The sequence below is a fragment of the Apteryx mantelli genome, chromosome 5 (genome assembly GCF_036417845.1).
Source record: "Apteryx mantelli isolate bAptMan1 chromosome 5, bAptMan1.hap1, whole genome shotgun sequence".
Taxonomy (NCBI): domain Eukaryota; kingdom Metazoa; phylum Chordata; class Aves; order Apterygiformes; family Apterygidae; genus Apteryx; species Apteryx mantelli.
This window is the reverse complement of record NC_089982.1, coordinates 19,299,667-19,320,116: the sequence shown is the minus strand read 5'-3', so window position 1 is coordinate 19,320,116 and position 20,450 is coordinate 19,299,667.

Below are 20,450 nucleotides of genomic sequence, written 5' to 3'. Positions count from 1 at the left end.
TCACCATGTAACGTTTCTGCACTGCCAGCAGGATGACCATGAACTCTGCTCCTACGAGCACCTACCTGATCCTGCAGTCTCTTGACTTTACTCTCTTTTCTTTACTCTCCTTTATAATGGGAGAGCTGCATAGCCCCATAACAACTGCTTAGGAGCACATGCCTTTTCCTCCACCTAACTGAACTGGCAATCAGAGCAATCCAGGCTACCTCCTTGTAGTCTGCCCCAACCTACTAGCCTATGATAGTGATTGCAAGAAAGGTGTTTGGTTTTTAACATGACCAAAACCAAAACACCTTCCTGCCACCTGATTTGATAAAAGGAATGATGCTGTGTATTAGACTGAAATTTAAGGAATATATATTTTTTAAAACATGCCATTCCTCAACTATGGATGCATTTTCTGTCATTAACTTGGGAATTGTCTTAGAATTTTCTATCCCATAAAAGTACGACACTACAACTGATGTAGAACAGGTTACGTCTTTGACTGGATGGCAGGCCACTACTTAAAAGGCACCCTCCCTGGCTGACACAGTTATGTTTCTGCCAGCCTTAGAGTACAGACAACTTGGTGTCATGTGGTTTCACTTGTGCATTTGTTTCCCCCCTTATTGCAGATTCCACACCTGAATATGTAATCTTCAATGGTGTTGTTCGTGCTTGGCCAGAAGCAAAATATTTTATGCTGCAGCCTTGCATTTCCCAATACATTGATGAATATGAAGGATTTACACACAGTACTTCTGACCTCCTGCTGCGAGCAGTATTTCAGCAAGATGCCCATTTTTGGCAAGAGTAGGGGAGAGGGGAAAGAGGGAGTCCCCATCCTGTTGCGATGCAGCCAGGACCTCAGTGCTTTAAGACAAGTTGACTGAATGACCAACAGAAATGTCCCATGTCTAATATCGTTGTAAGGTTTGATCACTTTATCTCAAATTCCTTGCTGTGGTTTCCACACTTTTCATTGTATAGCAACACTCATGAAAAGGATATACAATAAAAAACAAACATTTTTGCCATGCTTGTTTTCTATTAGAAAGTGACTTTCTAGCTATGAGGAAGCATATTGTATGCCAGTGAAACTAGGAGTGCTCTGCACGCTATTAAATCTAGTACAGCATCTAGCATCTCCATTGACTATTTTCACCAGAATAGATTTCTGCTCAAATAATTATTGCCCTGACAGCTTTATACTTGTAAAAGTTTTAGTTACAAAACAAGTCCAGCTCCTCTCATGATTACCATGGTACAAAATCAGACCAAACCTAACTTCAGTAAGTACTCAGCACGTGCACAGATCCTAACAAAAGCAACATGTCACTCACAGACCCTCTCTACATTTCTCCAAGTTAGTGAAACACCTATTTTAGTCACCTCTTTTGATTACACCATTGTATAATCAAAGAAACATACTGCTGATTTCAATATTTCCAACCCTAATCAACCTACGTATCAGTTATCTTCTTTTTGGGGGACTCTTAAAAAGACTAAAATAGCAACCTACTTACGCTTGCTTGTATCCCTACGACTCTATGTGGCAACTGTAAAAGCAAAACTCCACGGGATTTTATGACCTGACTGTATCTTAAAGAAAACTTGAGTCACCTTTTTACGAGTCCTCTGCCTGTAGGGGAGAAATGCCTAGCGAGATTGGCTTACCCTGCTGAAGTAAAAGTCATTAACTCAAATCAAAAACTGAAAAAGCTAGAATGAGTTACAAGAGCTATGAGAGAAGCTTCTCCCCAGTACTAAGTAGAGTTTTCTGATAAACTCCTTTGTCCTGAATACAGAACAGTACTACACCTACAATGATTATTTACAGCATAAGCTTTAGTGTGAATATTGACAGTAAGTCCAAGTCCTGCAGTTATGAGTAAGCCATCAAAAACATGATCACACCAAGCAAGCTTGTTCAGGTACAGCCAGAAATTTGAGTGGTACACAACAGCCACTGCTTTGAACACCTGACCTCAGCATATTTGTATGTTCCCAATGTAACAAGTTATTGCTTCCTGGCTGATCGCCAATACATGCGTATGCTCGCATTGTGCCTGGGGGCAGTTATAGGTCTCCAGCAGCATTTTAATAAAATATTTTAATATATATTTTGTGAATTCTATTCATAAAGTTTCCATACAAGATACACCCCCAGGAAATTAGAGAGGGAAAAGAAACAATCTACATGCATCACAGAGCGTCCTATTGTCAATACAGCTTTACAGCTACGTTGGATTAGGTCACACTCGGGAAAGCTGAGACCTGCACCCAGGATAAAGCTGCACGTTGATGATACTTTGGTTACCTTACATGGTTTTCTAAAAAACTAAAAGTTCTTTCAAGAGACAGAAGTCACAGAAAGCTGAGATAGTCAAGGAGACACGTTCAAAACTGGAGTTTGGCAATTATTCAAAATGGCCCACTTTGTTACTATCTAGGATCAAATATACAACAGGACATCAATACCCTCCCCAGCGCTCCACTGCTCCTGGGTGCTCGCTGAACACTGGAGTCCTACTGGCACAAAGGTAGTGAACTACTGCATACTACCTTTGTAATAGGAAAAAGTAAAATAATCCTCGTAGTCCAGCTGGTTTTTTTTGTTTGCTTGTTTTTAAGTTTCTGCCTTTTGATTTAGATATTTTCTGCATCAGCCCCCAAAAAGGCATATTCACAAGCATGCACAATCCTTTCTTTAGGGACCTCTGAACTAAAAGTAGAAAGCAATTTTCAATGAATTCCAGTCAGGAGATTAAGTCCACGAGCAACCTCTGGCTGCTGTCACAGTATAATTGATAGATATATGTGTATATGTACATAAAAATATATATATATAAAATAAAAAAAAACACCTGTATGACCATGTTGCCATGATGAAGTGACAGGCTGCTGGTGTACAAAAAAACCAACAAAACATGCAATGGGGAGCAGGATTATTTAGCAATTCACGGTGTACCACAGTTCTATTTAAATTGGGGACAGAAGTGTCCAAACTATTCCCCAGTAGCTGGGGAATGTGGGTAGCTGGGGTGCCCTTTAAGGCTAGATATTTGTGCTATCCACCTACACCAGCCTCCTACCTCGAAGCCGCAGAGGCAAGGAGCCCGGCTCAGTCGCCAGGCTTCTCTCCACCGGAAGCAAGTGTCTCCATCCCGGCAATCCCTCCGCAGTCCTTCCCCCATCCTTGCCTCTTCAGCATGAGAAATGCTGCAAAGCTGACCACCACACTGGAACTAGTCAGGAAAGGTGTCGGGTGGCCTCAGGAAAGCTTGCCTGGTGGGCTTCCTATGTTTATTTTTTAAATAAATAAATAAAACCCCATCTGGCTTGTTAGGTCAGAAAAACACAGCAGTTTCTTCATATACAAAAGTCTCACCAATTTTAAGGGTAACTACACACTTCAAAGCCTGATAACAGCACAAAGGCAATGAAGTTTTTCCAGTTTACCTCAGCATATTTTTGACTCCAGACCCTTTCATGGCTAAAGGGGAAGGTATAGGGACATCAGTCATTTATAACGCTTCAAGTCACATCCTATCAAGCAAGTGCAACCTTGGTCATTGTGCCATATTGTCCCAGGACCCTTCTCACAGGCTTTTCCTCAGGAAAACAAGCCCTCAGGACCAGGCCCCTTAGCACCGCAGCAGCACCCTTAATCTCCCTTCGCCCCCTTAATCGAGTTGCCTTTTAAGGGTCAGTGACCAACACTAAATTGCTCACATTTAACAGGTCGGCCTGCTCTCCTTCTTCTGCAAGGGGTGGCGTTACTGCCACGCAGCTCCGAGCTATCCCCCGGCGTGGCAGGGCCCGCGGCCCCCCAGGACCTCAGCCCTGGCCCTGGCCCCCTGGGGCAGAGCGGAGCTCCTCAGCTGGCCCCTGCCCAGAGGTGGATGGCAACCTAGCCATCACAACTTTAAATTCAGCCTTTTTCTTAAGCAAGTGCCATTTATAGACACATCTCCTGTTTACCTCCTTGCTGGCCTCTACTTGAGGCTTTAATACTTTATTGAGATGAATAAGCACAAGTCGTCCATTGGGCCTGGCACCGTTTTTCTCAATTAGGGTTGTAACTGGTGCCTATGGTCTCTATGACGATGAGGAAACCAAAAAGAGAAAATAGTTAAATAAGAGAAAGGAACATATAAAAGTCCACATTTAAAAAAAAGTGCACAGAATTTTTTTCCCTTCTTCTCTCTCTCTTCCCACTCTTCTTTGGCAGCACCATTTAATTTTTTTACCTCATTTCTCCAACTTTTTCTCCTGATGATGATTGAATACTTGGGTAAAGTCAAATTCGACCCTTACTTCAGGACTGACTCAAGTGAGCAGAGTAGAATCTCCATTCTTGCAAGTTCTTTTTTTGAGGGCTTCATTCCCCCTCCCCAGCAACACCTTCCCAATCCAACAGATGGCAGGGGCACAGCACGGCATTCGGGGGGACAACAATTCACTGGAGAGGACTGCAGTATTTTGCATTTGGCGAACCTAAGTTTGCTGATTCCAGGAACTAATGATTCTTTTAAGCTCTAAACGGTAATGAAATTATCACAATTTCCCTATGGGATTTCAGCTCACTTGTTGCTTTTAGCATCACCCAACACTTCTGAACAGCTTCCAGTTACTGAACATCACCAGCCTTCAGGATAAGCCATCAGTAGCCATTTCCTTTGCACACAGGGCTAAAAAGCAGAAAAGCCAACCTGTGACGTCTATTCCTTTTCCATCCTGCTCACCTTTCCTTTGCTCCCCACCCTTCCTGAGGTCTTTTGTTATAATATTTACTTCATGAAAGAATCAAAGTAAAAACCAAGTGGGTAACTGAAGAGTTTACAGGGTAAGATTTTTTGTTTCAAATTACAGAGTCTGGTTTCATGCCCACCCAAGGGTCTGAAGCAAAGGAAACCTGGTGGTCTAACGTTGCTCCCATGACGGAGAGATTCGACATCGCCAAAGCAAAACATCTGATTCCACAGAATTTGAAACGTATCTGCTGCCTCTTTGCCGAGGAGAAATGAAAGTTGACATGAATGGAAATTAAATTATCTCCTTCCCCCAGAGGCAGTCATCTTCCCAGGCTTCCTTGCTAGGGAAAAATGAAAGACTTCACATTTCATTGCTTGCCCCATAGCTGTGACTAAACAGACAGTATCTTCTATTCCCCCCCCACTTTGATTTTCCAAATAATCCTCCTACTGTAACTATTAAAACGGGGGGGGGGGGAATGCAGATTTAAGCAAAGCATTAATTGTAGAAATGTGTTGAAATCGAAAATTGTGTGGTTTTGTATAAAGGAAAAGAATATTGTCACATAACCTCACTGAAACATATGGTTTGCATTGATTCTCAAAAACCATAAACAAACACTAGGAAAATCATTATGAAGATTTTAAGAAATTGTTGGTGGGAATTGGGGGGGGGGGAGACATGTCAAAAGAAAACAGACCATCAGACTTGCAATTGAAAACTAGCTGAGAATAGATACTTTTAGAAACAAGCTTGTGTTTCACAAATATTTACAGTAGATGAAAAGCCTAAAGGCATCTAAGCAAAAAAGCAGGAAGACAACACAGTTACTTCACTAAGGCCATCATGAACATTTCTGGACTTTGATGTACTAACAGGCCCTCCATTAGCCCTTTTCATCCATTTAAACAGAATTCAAGCTTAGTATTAACACAGATGAGTTCTACTACATGTGTAATCTGTAAAAATACATATACCAACAAATAAAACACACAAACATTCTAATGCTTGGAATGCTTAAGGAATCCGATTTTTTTTTTTTCCTTAAAACAGTGTGAATGACAAATTACCTTCTAGATGACCAAGAGTTTGCCTTGAAAAATTTATCTTTCTGTTTGATAAGCAATCAAAAGCATTAAAAGTTCCATAACTCACCATATTACTTCTAAGTTAAACATTTCTAGTGCACTGAAGTTGCAAAATTAAATGTTAGCCTAAGATAAAGTGAATGAGACTCCATTACTTTAACATTATTTTGTTTTTGCACTAGCCTGTCCACAGTTAATAAAAACTGCTGAGTAGCAATAATTAGTGAAGGAACAATAATGGAATCACTTCCGATTATCTATACATACCCTTCTACCCTCAACCAGCAGGTACTGTCATGAAATATTTTTATCCATAAGGATATGAGCAAGATTCATTAAACTCATATGCTTGGACGTTTTTACTGACTTGACCAAGTAAGACAGGTCATCTTTATAAGACAAGACACCAACAATAATGTAGTCTAACATAATGGAATTCTTCATCTTTCACAACATTTAAGAAACAGACCTTATGTTTAACCCATGTATTTTATGTAAACACAGCACTGAGATCCATTTTCTTTCCCCTTTGTTGCTTTAAATCTTGCCAGAAACCTATTAAAAATACCGAAGTCTCAGAGGGTTTCATAATAACCTTCACTGATCCCATTAGCAACACCACAGAATGACAATTCAGTCTCTAGCCCTTTTCTGCATGTTCATGTTTCAGTCCTATCACTCAGGAGAGAAGTTTTGCTTATTCTTATCCAAGATAATTTCCACTGTAAGTGCTGAGATGCTGTTACTGGTTAGCCTGCCCATACACTACTTGTTTTTATTTTAATTAATGGATACAATACAGGCTATGGAAGATAGTTGGATTTTTTGGGTCATTTCATTATACAAACAACACTATACTTTCAGATAGGTATGAATACCTGCCAACAACTCTAAAAAAAAAAAAAAAAGTAGCTGATGACTTTTGCTATGACCTCCTTATACATTAGTTAAATAAAAATGAGCTGAAAGACACCTTGCTCCTGACCATGAAAAGTGTAACACTTGACTGTAGAGTTAAGAATGTGTAAGCACATCTTTAAAGGAGTTGAGTCCTAGGGACTTCTAAGTCAATAAGAAAACAACAATGTCAACATGTCAAAAGAAACACTCTCTAGGCAAAAGGCACACATTTTTAAAAGCCTATTTCCCTGGATCCTTTATGAAGTGTTTTTGATTGAGGCAGTCAAAAGGAATTTGATTTTACTTTTCCTTTCCCTAAGGAGTGCTGAGGTCAGAACAGGTGACATGCTGCCTGTAACAGTGAACTCAGTTTTATGTCAAGCTGCAGTAGACTTGTGATTGTATGTGCAAAGGGAGCTTGACTACCAACATGTCTCATCTTTGGGGGTCTTCTGTGGATGGAAGCTGATGACAGCTCAGATAAGTACGTGCCATTTCAGTATGGATAAATCCCTTTGCAGCGCTGACTTCTGCCATTATAAAACCAGCAATAACAATAGTGCCCAACTTAACCTGGGGAGGGGCAAGAGGGAAATCAATCAACCCCTGACCCCATCCTCCTCCTCCCCTAAAACCCCCAAAACATGCCCAGGAAGTAACTGGGTTCTCCACTAATGCAGCAGTACAGCTATTGGTATACTGAAGACCATCAGGATAGGTGGATCTTATCCTGAATTTACTCCCTGGCACTGGACTATGGATCCCGTGAGACTGGTTTTTATGTTCAAAGCATTCTCAAGGCTTTTTTTCCTTTGTGGCACATTCTGTATCCATCAACATCAAGCCACAAACTCGATTTTTTCCCTGTTAATTATGCCTATGCTGCGCTGCTCTGGCTTTGTTTGTTGCAGGGCTTTGATAAATGAGCGCTCTGCCCTCATCATTCTGAGGACACAGACAGACATTCCCTCCAGTTCCAAATTAAACGATGAAAAATAAGGAAATGCTTGGTTTTTATACTAGAAATTGATGAAGTGTGCTGTGAGAAAAAAAAAAAAAAAAAAAAAAAGGTGGGTGGGTAAAGAAAAAGAAATTCCAGAATTAACAAGACTGGACCAGCAGCTCTGGCTTTCTGGGACTGCTGAGTCAGCCAGCTCTAGATATGCGTCCAACTATATTTAAAACACTCTCACTGGATTTTTGCACCAGTACAGCCTTCCAGTTTCAAAAGCAGTAAAGCTCCTCACACTTGATTAACTTATGACTACAGCTCGTTTACCCAAAAAGGGTCGCAAAAGTGCAGTTACTTCTATGTAGCTGCATTAGTGCCACAAGACCACTAGGAGATGTCCTGGCTTTGCAACAAGTTAATACCAAGTGACCTGTTTACATTTAAAATTAACCTTCTGTTCAGTGTTGTACTTCAGATACTACAGTTAGTCTGTCTCAACTCAGTACTACCTCTGTTGAACTCAACAGGAAAAAAACAGCCTACAGGTTAGTTCTGCAAAGGACAGTATTGTGTCCTCTCCCCTCCACACCTGGTGAAGGAGAAAAAGCACAGAAGAAATACAGGGCAGCAGGGGGGAGGGAAAACACCCACCCAACTGTCCTAAAAATTCAAGCCCATGGTTATTCAGTAATAAGTCAATGACAAGCTCTTTGTAAGGATGCCAACACCTGTTTCTCATGGTACAAACTAGTAAAATGACTGTGGCCTGCACAGATTGATCACAGGGCAGCAAAGCAATGATAACATAATGAAAAGTCATTTCAAATTACATATCCAATTAAGATTTCTGGCTTAAGCAGGTGTAATGTGATGGCAAAACATGCTTAAATAATAATAATCACCCGGCCATTCTTTATGCCAGCTCCTCTGTTGGGGAGACATCAGTACTCACTAAAACTCTAGGCTTAGAGGTCAGTTGTAGGTCAACTCATTTCAAGAAAGTACAAAAACAGCCTCTTCAAGTTCTTCACTCATCAGAAGTGGCATTTGTGAACCAGTGGTTTTCTGTGCTCTTTGCCCAGGGCATGCTAAGAAGAAAGTGGTGGGGAGCATTGTGCACTGCAACAGAGTTACGTCCAGAGAGCAGCAGCCCAATACCATGGCTAAGAAGGCGTACGTTTCTTTCACTTCTGATGTTAATTCCCTCTTTTTGTCTGTTTTCTATCAAATGAAACATTCTTCACTTTTTAGCAATAAATTACACTGAAATGTATCCAATGGTACCTAGAGGGATAACCAGCTGTATTTTAAGTTCACTTAAATTTCTTTGTTCTCAGAAATACTTGCAAGTTTCAGGCATGGCATGAAAAAGAAAACAAAAACCAAACTTGATTCAGAACCAGAATTTCAGTGTTCCCATGATTTGGCTCCTTTGTCCTTCTCCCATTTCTCTGTCTGCATCCGATTCTTCTGAAGTTCCCAGAAATATGGCACTGCTCTTTCTCCTTCACTAGCTGCAGTTCACCCTTGCACTGGACGAAACAAATACAGTTTTCCTTTAGACTCTGCAAATTGCTCACACTTTTAGCTGCTGGCCTCAGACTTGGATATCTCATTGCAACCAAGGCAGGAATACCTTAAAAGTCAGGTCTAAAAATGGGTATTTTGGAAGTATTTGTCCCAGCCTCCCTGGGACAAATTCTGCACTGAGATACATACTGTACAGTCTCCCAAGAATAAATGGGCTCATCTGTATATGCACACAGCTTGAAATAGAGCAATTTGTTTTGAAATAACTAAAAGAAAAATACAGATTTCTGGGGTGACCAAAACTGCTGCAACTGCAAGTGTAATTTCTGCATGACCAGGTTGCACAGTCCCTTTTTGAACTCATGCCTTGGTCACTGGGGCTGCAGATGGGTCTTGCTTCTCTCCTGTCATTCCTCCCTCCAAAAGTCATCTGTGGGGCAATTCTGATGAGAGGGGCTAAAGCCATTCTCTGCCCCTTCAACACAGTCATCAGTGCTCTCTGCATACGTGGACCTTCTTGGCCTTATGCTTGAGGTTCCTGACATATGTTTCTCCTATTCTCATAAATGGCCCCTCTCACTCTCTATCTTTCAGGTGTTTGGATTATCTTCGGTTTTGGGATACTCTTATGTCCCCTGGTCAACTTTACTAACCCAGAGCTTTTATTTTCATGCTGCTGCCCCTAGGCTGCTCTCCAAACTTCTTCTCTTCAGCCACCATGAACAGGATACCTAAATGTCAAACTCTGTGGGGAATTAGCTAAGCTAATTACATACGTTCATGAAAAAATAAAATTAAACAGGCAATTACAGACCATCACCTACCAAGCTAATAGACATAGCACCAGCTCAGCAATTACTCAGTTTTATAGGATATTACAATCCATCTTGTTCCATCAATTTTCTTCATGAGCTTGTTACATGCATCTACTAGATGCCTATACCAGTTATGTATGCATAATAGAGGATTTGGTGGGTGTGGGGGAAGTGGGTCTCTGATTGGGAAGCAGCTGGGGAGGAAAGCTGGTTAGCCCTAGGAAGTCATTACCTGGCTAACGTGAAGCTCTTCATATTGTGTTGTTTTTTAAGTACATATTTGGAGCTGTATTGTTTCCTTATTTCACTCTTGACTTTTGACATCCAGATATATGAGAGAAGTCTAATGGTTGAACATTCCCTTGTGCAAATACATCTATGGAGTATAAAATCAAGTAACTGGTCAGTATGGCTAATCCCAGAAACATGGGAAACCACATGAAAGTCAGAGTATTCACATGCCTAAGAACCTATTCAAGCATCTTTTCTAGTGCCTAAGTCTTCTTTCAAATAGGTACCTCAGAAAAAGCCCTGAATTCACCCTATGCTTAAGAGAACATAGTGGAAGAACCTGAAGGGAGCGTTCTTTCAAAATAAAAATAAGAGTTTGAAGAGTGTGGTGACTTGTGTGACATGCCTTCTGTTTCACTGACATGCAAGCCAGACACATCTGATATTCAGCTGTTTTTTCCCCACAAGATAGCGGGATTATATCAAACTGTGTGGCTTGCCACAGCAGAAAGGGAGGTGTGCCACATGACTTTCATTTGACTAACATGAATAAACATGTCACTAAAAGCTTTCTTAGGAAACATAGTCTTGAAATAAAAAACATGTTTTGAAAGAGAGCCCACAACAGAAGTCTTGGAATCTTTGGCCTTCGCATAACATGGAACATTTTCCGGGATAACTACAGTGGTGCAACAGTCTTGAAGGCCAACAACCAAGACAGTCCTAAAGTAAAACATACATGGTTTTTGTATACTCTGTTTGGCAGCTGGAACAAGGTACCTTGAAATATTAGCAAAACTGAAGTCCAGATACAGTGACTAGCTATTACTTTTCATTCTGGCAGTGGGCCAAATTGTGTTCATTTTACTCACAGGAGCCATCCAGCTGAGGTCAATGTGATGACTCACTTGAGTAGAGGGTGCAGTACTTGGCACAACATGTTGCAGAAGTGCAGATGTGGAAACCACTCTACAGCCAGAGACAAACAATGCGATTCTGCAAGGCAAGAAATGATTTGAATTTGTTTCTGCCAACCTGCTCATGCACTAAGACCTAACTGGACAATCAGATCTCCCTAATGGCAGAGTTTATTGCTAATATGTTATTTATGGTTTCAATAACCACTATTTCAAGAGGAGCTCACTGGTTTGACAGGACCCACTGATATTTTTTGACCATCTCCTGCAGGCTAGATCCAACTGTTCAGACTAGAAGAGGGAATATCATTAAAGATTCATGTTTCTCACAGGAACACATTGGGATATAAGCATTTCTTTACAATTAGAATATAAGAAAAGTTATTTTCTTAAAACATAATGCAGAAACCCAGACAGTTTTGAGTAAAGACTAACCTTGAAATGCTATTCCTGGTATATTCCCTCCTATACTGCAACTTAGGTCTTGTGGGGGTTTTTTGTTCAGTTTTGTTTGTTTTTTTTAAAGCCAAATTGTGGAAACTCTGATCAGTGGTATTAGTTTCTGATACATTTTTTTCAAAGTCCTGCATCTCTTCACTGTGAAGAGATATTCTCAGCTGGCCCAGCTTCATCTGTAGGATGAAGGACCTGGAATAACTATGTGGAAAAAAAAAAGTGAACAACTGCATTCTTATATGAATTTGCATTCCATTTGGAATAACTCAGAGACAGCAGGTTGGAAACTCCACTAATTTTGACTTGTGGAGTGTTCCTGCGACTTTTCTCTCTCCAAGGGCACATTTTGCTCTCCCCAAAGAGACCAGGAGTTCCTCCCTACAAGTCCACACAGATCACTAGATGTAAAGGTCACCTGCATGATAGCTTGCTACATCTGCCCCCCCCATAAGCATGCCCTTTGCTTAAATGCTCCTTCCAGGTCCTTCCCCGACTGTGGTTTTTCCAGAACATCCCTTTAAGGGGAAGTTCCAAACCACAGAAAAGGAAAACATTGCAAGCTACTGCAGACTCTGGATTGCACTATCAGTCTGGCAGAGAGAAAGAAAGAGCTGGAGAGAGAAAAAAATTGGCAGAGGCACATTCCCAATTTCTACACCATCCAAAATTTGGATATAAAATACAGAAAAAGAGCATGCAAGTAGATCTAAGAAGAATGAATATGGCATTTATGGTATGAGGGGGAAGTCTTTCAACTACACCAGAAGACTTGGCTGTAAATTAGCTCAACCACATCTCATCGACATATTAAGAGTCACCACAAAAGTGATTTTTTTATTTCATTTGGGGTTGCTGTTAAGTTTCACCCATACAGACACTAGTGTGCTTGCTTTAGTAGGGGTGTGATTAATACCATCAAAATAAACAAAGCAAGAAGATTTTTGTGAATATGTTAAAGTTTCCTTACAACTAAACCCACTGAATACAGGTTCTAGGCTTTCTTTAAATTCTAGATCATTTTGCAAAAAAAAAAAAAAAAAAACAAAAAACAGTTGCACCGCTGACTTTCCCGATGGATCCTTCAGGTAGTTTGTGTGGTCATTAGGTCCTTGCAGTCATAGCCACAACATTAGCTAGTTTATACCACTACGCACACCACAGTGACAGGTTTGATAGCCCAGGGACTGACACTATTACATGAAACCTGGTTTAATCAAGTAGAAACAATCATGTTTTCAGCAATCCAAGATACATGTGACATGAAAACATGCTTTTGAGTATGTGTCTATTCCCATTTCCTCATTTTTTGGGTGATAAAAATTGTTTGTATCTGGCCATATGATGAGCACCAGAGAAAGCTCTTTGTGTCTATTCAGCGTCTTAAGTAATATCAGTCTATCATTATTTCCCACCAATTTACATTACTCAGTATAGAAGCTGATTCTGCAGATAGCTTGCAGCCATCCATTTGCATTCTCTGAGCAACTCTGGGCAAACCAAATAAGCTCACCTGCTCCTAAATTTAAGCAGGCTTCTAAGAAACATTTTGAATGAGGCCCAGTTCTGTACATCCCGAGTTATATAGAGCTTTGTATCAGCATGCATAGGCTAATTACAGGGTAATACAGTACAGCACCAGCATCCGACACCATTGATGGTTCAGCTCTTCTTCCGCAGCAGTGTAACAACCACAGTACATCCTACTAGACTTGCTACAGGCCTCCCACTTGCCAGGCAAGGTCTGAGGAAGAGCCTTGAGTTAGTCCCAAAGGGCACTCTAACAACAGAGCCCTAAGCAAAACTCATGCTGATCCTTCACATTGCAATCAATCTTTGTTTAGTTTTGTAATCTAAGTACAACACTGTCTGCCTTCTGTCAGCTACAGAAGGCCATATGTGACACTGGGCATTGGAAAGCAGACGAGTTTTGTGTTTTCATAAGAAGCTATACCGTGTACCTCAGGATATCATAACTGAAGAGACAGGTTTGCTTAATGTTAACAAAGGACAGGATTGCATTCAGCTACACCACAAGTTTAAAGACCTGATTTAAGCCAGTCGCTAGAACATTGTCCATTACCTTTTGACTCAATTCATGAAGTGACAGCTCTTCTATCTTAGTGCTAATGGCTAGAAAGTATATTTTGAATGTACAGAAGAACCTATCAAAAGTGATTTAGGCTTCTGAAATCCTGTTTTAGACTACTCTGCAACCGTGAACTTCCTAAATCTTTCCCTTTGTGTATTTATGAAAGAAGGAGACTGCAAACACTTACGTTATGGTGGCAACATTATTAGCTATTTGATCCCATCTGCAGTGTTGGCAAACAGTTCATAAAGAAATAAGTAAGGCATTTTGGAAGGTCTGCAATATTAATGTTTGTATACTATTTTCCATTAAAAAAATAGAAATTTTAATGAGCTGAAGATCAGCATTACCATTTGTTATAAATCAGCTTGCCAGCTGCACCCAGACATTCTAGAATCACTTCAGACCCCTTTTAACAAACAGTAACAGTAAAAGTAACAAAAATACCTTCTCAGTTTAACGACTAATAGAAAGACACCTGTCTTCAAATAACTTAGGAAAACTTACATAAGCCTTTTTGAAAGAAAAAGGCATGTTCCTCACACTGAGCCAAAATGATCAGTATTCAGAAATACACAGGCATTCTGATTAAAAAAAAAGGTATAATAGATCTCTGAGGCGTTAAAATGTATAAGGCAATGGTAAAGTAGCTTAACGGAGAAATGGTTTTGTTCAACTGGAATGAACTAGCAGTAAGAAATGCAGATTTCTCTTTAAAGCGATGATTCCCAAAAAAGTGAAGTCTGCCTAATATTCAATCCAAGACCTTCTAAAACCAGATCTAGAGACCTCAGTCTGCAAATGTACATTTACTTTATTTTCAGAAGTTCAGGGCCACCAAAAATCTCCAGAAAAAGTCAAAGGATAATTTTTTCTCCTCATTAAACATACAAAATTTATTTTGGAAAACTACCTCTACAGCATTGCCTAGCCGAGATAGCAGATTTTTCAAGGGCCTTTGTTAGCCTTTGGATGTGATGATGTTCTAGGCTGCGCACACAGGTTTTTGTTTGTTTGTTTTGTTTTAATTAAAGCTCCCTGGCTCTGTTCACTTGTTCCTTCAGTATTTCTGCTCAGCATGTCAAATAGGGCCATCTGAATAAATACGTTTCACCTGCATTCCCATGCAAATTATGGGGAAGATCCTTTCAAATGCTGTAAGAAAAATTATTTTTTCTGATGCATAAAGTCTATCAGACTACCAGCTCACTATGACAGGCAGCAGGCATCAAAACACCATTCTCCGCATTTCAAAAGGTTTATTCTTCCAAACTTCAGCCTTGCGGTCAGTAAGAGTACTGCTGATTGCGAGTTTGCTCAGGAATTCTTTCTTCTTTTGTGACAAAGAAAAATTGGATAGTACCAAGCAAAGGGCAGGAGGAAGAGAAAAAGGAGTGTGTTCAAGCCATGTTTCTGCAGCATAATGTTGACTTAAAGCATTCCCAAGTCTTGCACTTAGCTAAACTCAGAACTGACTTAAGGTAAGGTTTGGTTCCAAGAGCTCACCCTGGTCATGTCCCATTTCTGTGCTGGAATAGACAAGGGCATTTGTTATCCTTCGCCATTTCTCACACACCGTTTTCCCTAAACTTGCCTTCAAATCAGACACCCAACTTGGGCATTGCAAGCACCATCTTGGGACACATCCCTGCATACTCCAGCAACACACATAAATATAGGTTCTGTTATCTCTCCTCCAGCCCAAATATCGTCTCAGAACAAGCAGGAAGAAAAACTGCTGATCTAATAAAAAAACAACAACAACAACACCCCACTCATTTGATTTCCACTCTCAGAGGACCTCACCGTACAGCATAATCTGTCTGCACCTAATAAATACCATGAGCCAGGAATTGTTTTTTAGCCTTGAGGCTAACTAGCCCAACATAGTTTGCATCCCTATGGATCAACTCTTAACTTCCAAAGTGAGGGCTGCATCCAGCTGCCTATAGGGAATGATGCATAGCTAGTGCTAGCCATGGCTGGGAACAGCGTGGGGAACAGCTACCTGACCAAGACCTGCCAGTGACCATGCTAACATTTAGCAGCATGAGTACTCCTGTGCCAGCACTCGGGCCTACGCTCTGATCCTGTTTAGCACAGCCTGTTCTCACAGACACCTCAGCTACTTTTCACAAGCTAGTTCAGAAGCAGCTTTGGGAGGGCATTTTCAGCCAAGTTCAGTGTGATCAAATCAGTACTGCTTCTTCAAATAATTAGATCACACAGACCCCTGTGTGTGTAGCTAGGTTGTTTCCGACACCTGTGCAACTCCATATGAGCACAGTACCTCCTTATATTACACTGCCCTTTCTAGCACAGTCATACTCAAAGTTTCCTTTTCTGCTCCAAAATGTGATTATGCTCGTTATTTTTTATTTGCATTTAAAAATGCCATTGTGTCTTCCACTAGCTGTTCTAACAGTTTGGAAAGTTCTTCCTTCCAAACATCTTCATCTTCTAAGACAATTTACAAGCAAAAGCCCTTGTAAATGTTGCCTTTCATATTCATTGTGCTGTCCTAATTATCACAAACTTTCTTCCCAGTATTTCAAGCACCCGCTATACCTTGCCTAACAGCCACATGCTGCTGCTGACATCAGCATAAATTAAAAATCTTTTCCTTGGTGGGAAACAATGCTATTTATAAATGGCAACAACAATAATAAATCCAAGGAAAAAATGCAAAAATTCTCCATGACCTTCCTGACAAACTACAGTAATGGTCTGAAAAGTGCAGATGTTTTTCCACTAAGTTTTTACAGTGTTTATTTTGAAATGATTTCTTCCTTTTTTTTTTTTAAATCATGTTGTTTTCCTGTTGTAATTTCTGTAAAGCAGATGTGACATCTTGAGCTTAACGGCTTTAGGCTGATTTTGATAGCTCGGACTCGACACTATTCATGCAGCACAGAAAGGCCTCTTGCAGTGGAAAAGGATCCACTGTGTAAACAACAACAAAAAAAATCACCTGGAAAGGGGTTGTCCTCACTGTGTCAGTGAGGAGACTTGAACCTTGGATTTAGTAAATGGGTCCATCTACTACGTAATCCACATGGCCGCTCCTCAGTGTTTGGAGCAACACGATAGGCCACATAACTGGCCTTACATGCTTCCAGTTCTAGCGGCCTAAGGCCATTTATACACATGCACAAGTGTTACTGTAAAACTGGGTTTGAGTACAGCAGGAACATGGATTCCATCCATGAAAGAATTTCAAGGTTAATTCTTTATCCTAAAAGTTATAGATCTGCAGGAAGTTATGAACCTGAACAGATAACTTAATCTTTTACCTAGCCAAGTTACAGTCAAGACAAAAATAAAGGTCCCCCCCCGCCATTTTGAAAGAGCCATTTAAAAGCAAATTCTTATCATCTACATAATTTTGTGTAAATCAAGACTAAATCCTCTGAGCTGTAAGTGCAGAAGATGCAATAAGGACTTTCACCAAATATATTTTTTAATGCATGGAACAGATCGTGTTAGACAAGGACACATAAAATACCTGTTTCAGGGAGCAATAGCCCCACACTGAAGTACTCGTGCTTTTCTTGCAAACTTTGAGAACTGCAAACTCAGTTTAAAATAGAAGGAACTAAGAACTGAAAACATAAAATGAATAGCTGGTAACAGCAAAATATAGGCAAGTTGCCTTGAGTTATTTTGTGTTCCTGCACGGCTCTGGTTTTGCTGCTTCTTCTTGTTTGTTCATTTCCTTTTAGCTATCACAAGTTCTCTCTGCCAGGCATCCTTCAAAGCTTACAAGTCTGATGGATGAATAGCCTTCCTGAAATATGGCAAAGATTAAAGGAAACAGATATGTACAGCTTGGCTAAATGATGATAATTTTGGTGTGCAAATAAAGCCGGAACCAGCAGTGAGTCTTTCTAGAGGAGCTAGACATATAACAAGAAATAATGAAACCGGATAAAGGAAAATTTACCCAGGAAATCTTAAGAACGATGTCAACTGAAACAGCTTCCCAAAAAGAAATGGTGAATAATCAATTCGGGAAAGGTTAAAGGAAGCAATGTGTCCTGATAGGTATGAATTAGATGTCTCATTAACCACACTGTAAACTTCTACAGAGATCAGTCAGGATTTACACAGAAAAGTGAAACAGGTGCATGAAGGCAGCCACACTGCCATTACATTGGCTTTTTTTTTCCCCCTCCTTTGTCTGCAGAACAGGACAAAAAAACCCAAAACCCCAAATCAAAAAAAAAACAAAAAACCAAAAAACAAAAAACCATTGTCTTGAGTGTTCAGCTGGTGAGAGTGATTAATGATCTTAAATGTCTTCTCCGCCTGCCGGTTAAGCTGCAAATGGTTTCAGTGAGGTCCTGAACAAACTCTTGGTTTTCTTCCATTCTACATTCCCAGGTTTCACTATGCCTACAAGTCATGCAAAACCAGATGGCGCTGGCTTGCCATCCAACCCTTTGCCCATCATATCTATCCTGAAAGTAACCTTTTGTGACGAGGACAAGTAGTGCCTGCCATAGTGTTAGCCTGGAGTTAGTCACAGATGTTCTAGCTATTACCTAAAGAAAATTAACACTTACCTGCATTTTCCTTCCACCTTGCTTGCCTTGTCCTTGGCCCTTCAGGTGGCATGACAGCACCACACAAGCCCATACCTGATGAGCCTTAGTCACATCTACAGCATTCAGTAGCTATTTACTGCTGACTCAGATGCTGGGAAATTCCCCACTTACCGCAATTGAGTCACTAAACTTCCCCATTTCGTCAGGCAGCTGGATCACTGGGTGAACTGTGCTCAAGTATTTCTCTCCTGATTCTCAGTTAATAACCTCAGACCTTTTTGGGCCTTCCCCACTTAATGATTCTCTGCAAGCCTACATGTCTGCAGAAGGATCATGTTCAGAGCTCCCAAGGGGGAAACAAAGCTGTGTTATGCATTTATGTACTCAAATTACTATGCACAGGTGCTAGGAGATAGAGAGAAAAACCAAGGTAAACACTTCAGAGCTCATGAGTAAATGCTGCGAGATGTTCTAAGTGAAAGCAACCTGCCATTGAGTGCTAGTCAGGTGCTGCTCATAAAAAGGAATATTTTAAAACACTCATTAATCATCTCTAGCATGCTGGGAATCTTTAAACAGATGTTCAGTGCAGGACAGATCAGGTGGCTCAGACAACCGTCAAACAGTCATCTGTCTTGGCCTCTTAAGGGACAAGACGTTGTTTTATAGTGTTACCTCAGAGAATTCTGGAAAATGGGGTGAACATTATCACATATTAAACACAGTTCCAGAAACAGATTAACATACCTCATGTAGGCAAAATGAAACACAGATAATAATGTGTATCTGTCTTCAGTCCTCAGGCACTCATCGCTATGGCATCTTATCACAACTAAGATGATGAATATTGCAGAAATATTAAGAATGGGAATTTCAGAGCTGCCTGGATGATTTAGATTCCCATTCCCATTAATTTTCAAGTCCCTTTGACAGCCCAAATGTTCCCCATAAATTCCTATCAATATATCAGGAGCCATACAGCTCAGACCTACAGCAAATTATTGTCACAAATAAATGGTAGGAACTGAAATGGTAAGCTAACCTAGGAAAGCAGACGATATACCCAGAATGAAGACTTATTTGATTTTCCAGTATAAATCTAGTTCTTGGTCTGTCACTTCTCCTGCTACATATGTCCATAAAGAAGCTGCTGCAATTGGGAATGGCTGGGCCATACCTTCAACTGCGTACTTGGTTTAAAAACTACCCATCAAATCAATTTCAACAAAATGCTCTTACTGGTGTTCAGCGAGCTCCAAATGAAATGTTTAATTCAGCATTTTATTCTTTTTGCACCTCAAATCAAATACCTACAGAGAGAAGCCAGCAAACAATGTAGTCTCACAAGGCATAAATAAGGTACTTCTATAATCAAGCTTCGAGACCTCCACCCTCCCTGAAGATTATTCTCTCCAAGCTGTTCAAATACTAAAAAGCTCCAGAATACAAGTAATTACCCCTTGTATTCAATCACGTGCCAAAGTTAAACTAACGAAGCATTGTAATATAATATAGTTCCTTGAACCAGCTAAACTTTCACATTGTTTATATCTCTGCCATATGTAAAAAGACCACCCAAATAGAATGTCAGGTAAAGGCTCAAGTCCCTACTCAATTAAAAGGAGGGGGCTACAGAAGATGCTGTGGATGACATGGTATGGAAAGTTATTTAGTGATACACAATAGAGTAGGAAGATCTGGGCCTTATTCCTTTATAAAAAGTATTCTCATAACTTGTTTGTCCATGACTAAGTACTTTTATTTGTAAATTGGAGGCGATGCCATCAAAATATATCTATTGCTTCAAGATTTTCTGTGGCAGGAAGAGAAATGCAATCCTTTATTAAAATAAAACTACACTTTACTTTTGGAAACTGGAAGTTTCCCTCAGTGTTGAACATGAGAAAAGAACACTGCTTCTAAATAGTCACAGAAGTTTCATTTATCTGAAATTAAGATTATGGTTTGTCTTCAGTAAAGGTCAAAAGTTTTCAGTAAATGAAAACTTCCCATTCACTAAAGCTGAAGCTAGTAAGTATATTTTATATCACTGAATAAAGTTTCAAAGCAAGAGATACTATTTGAACTTGGCCATACCACCTGCTATTAAGGGCTTTTTTCTTTCCAGATAAACATTCAAGTTTGAGACATATAAAAGTAAGAAAACACTAAATAATCTGTT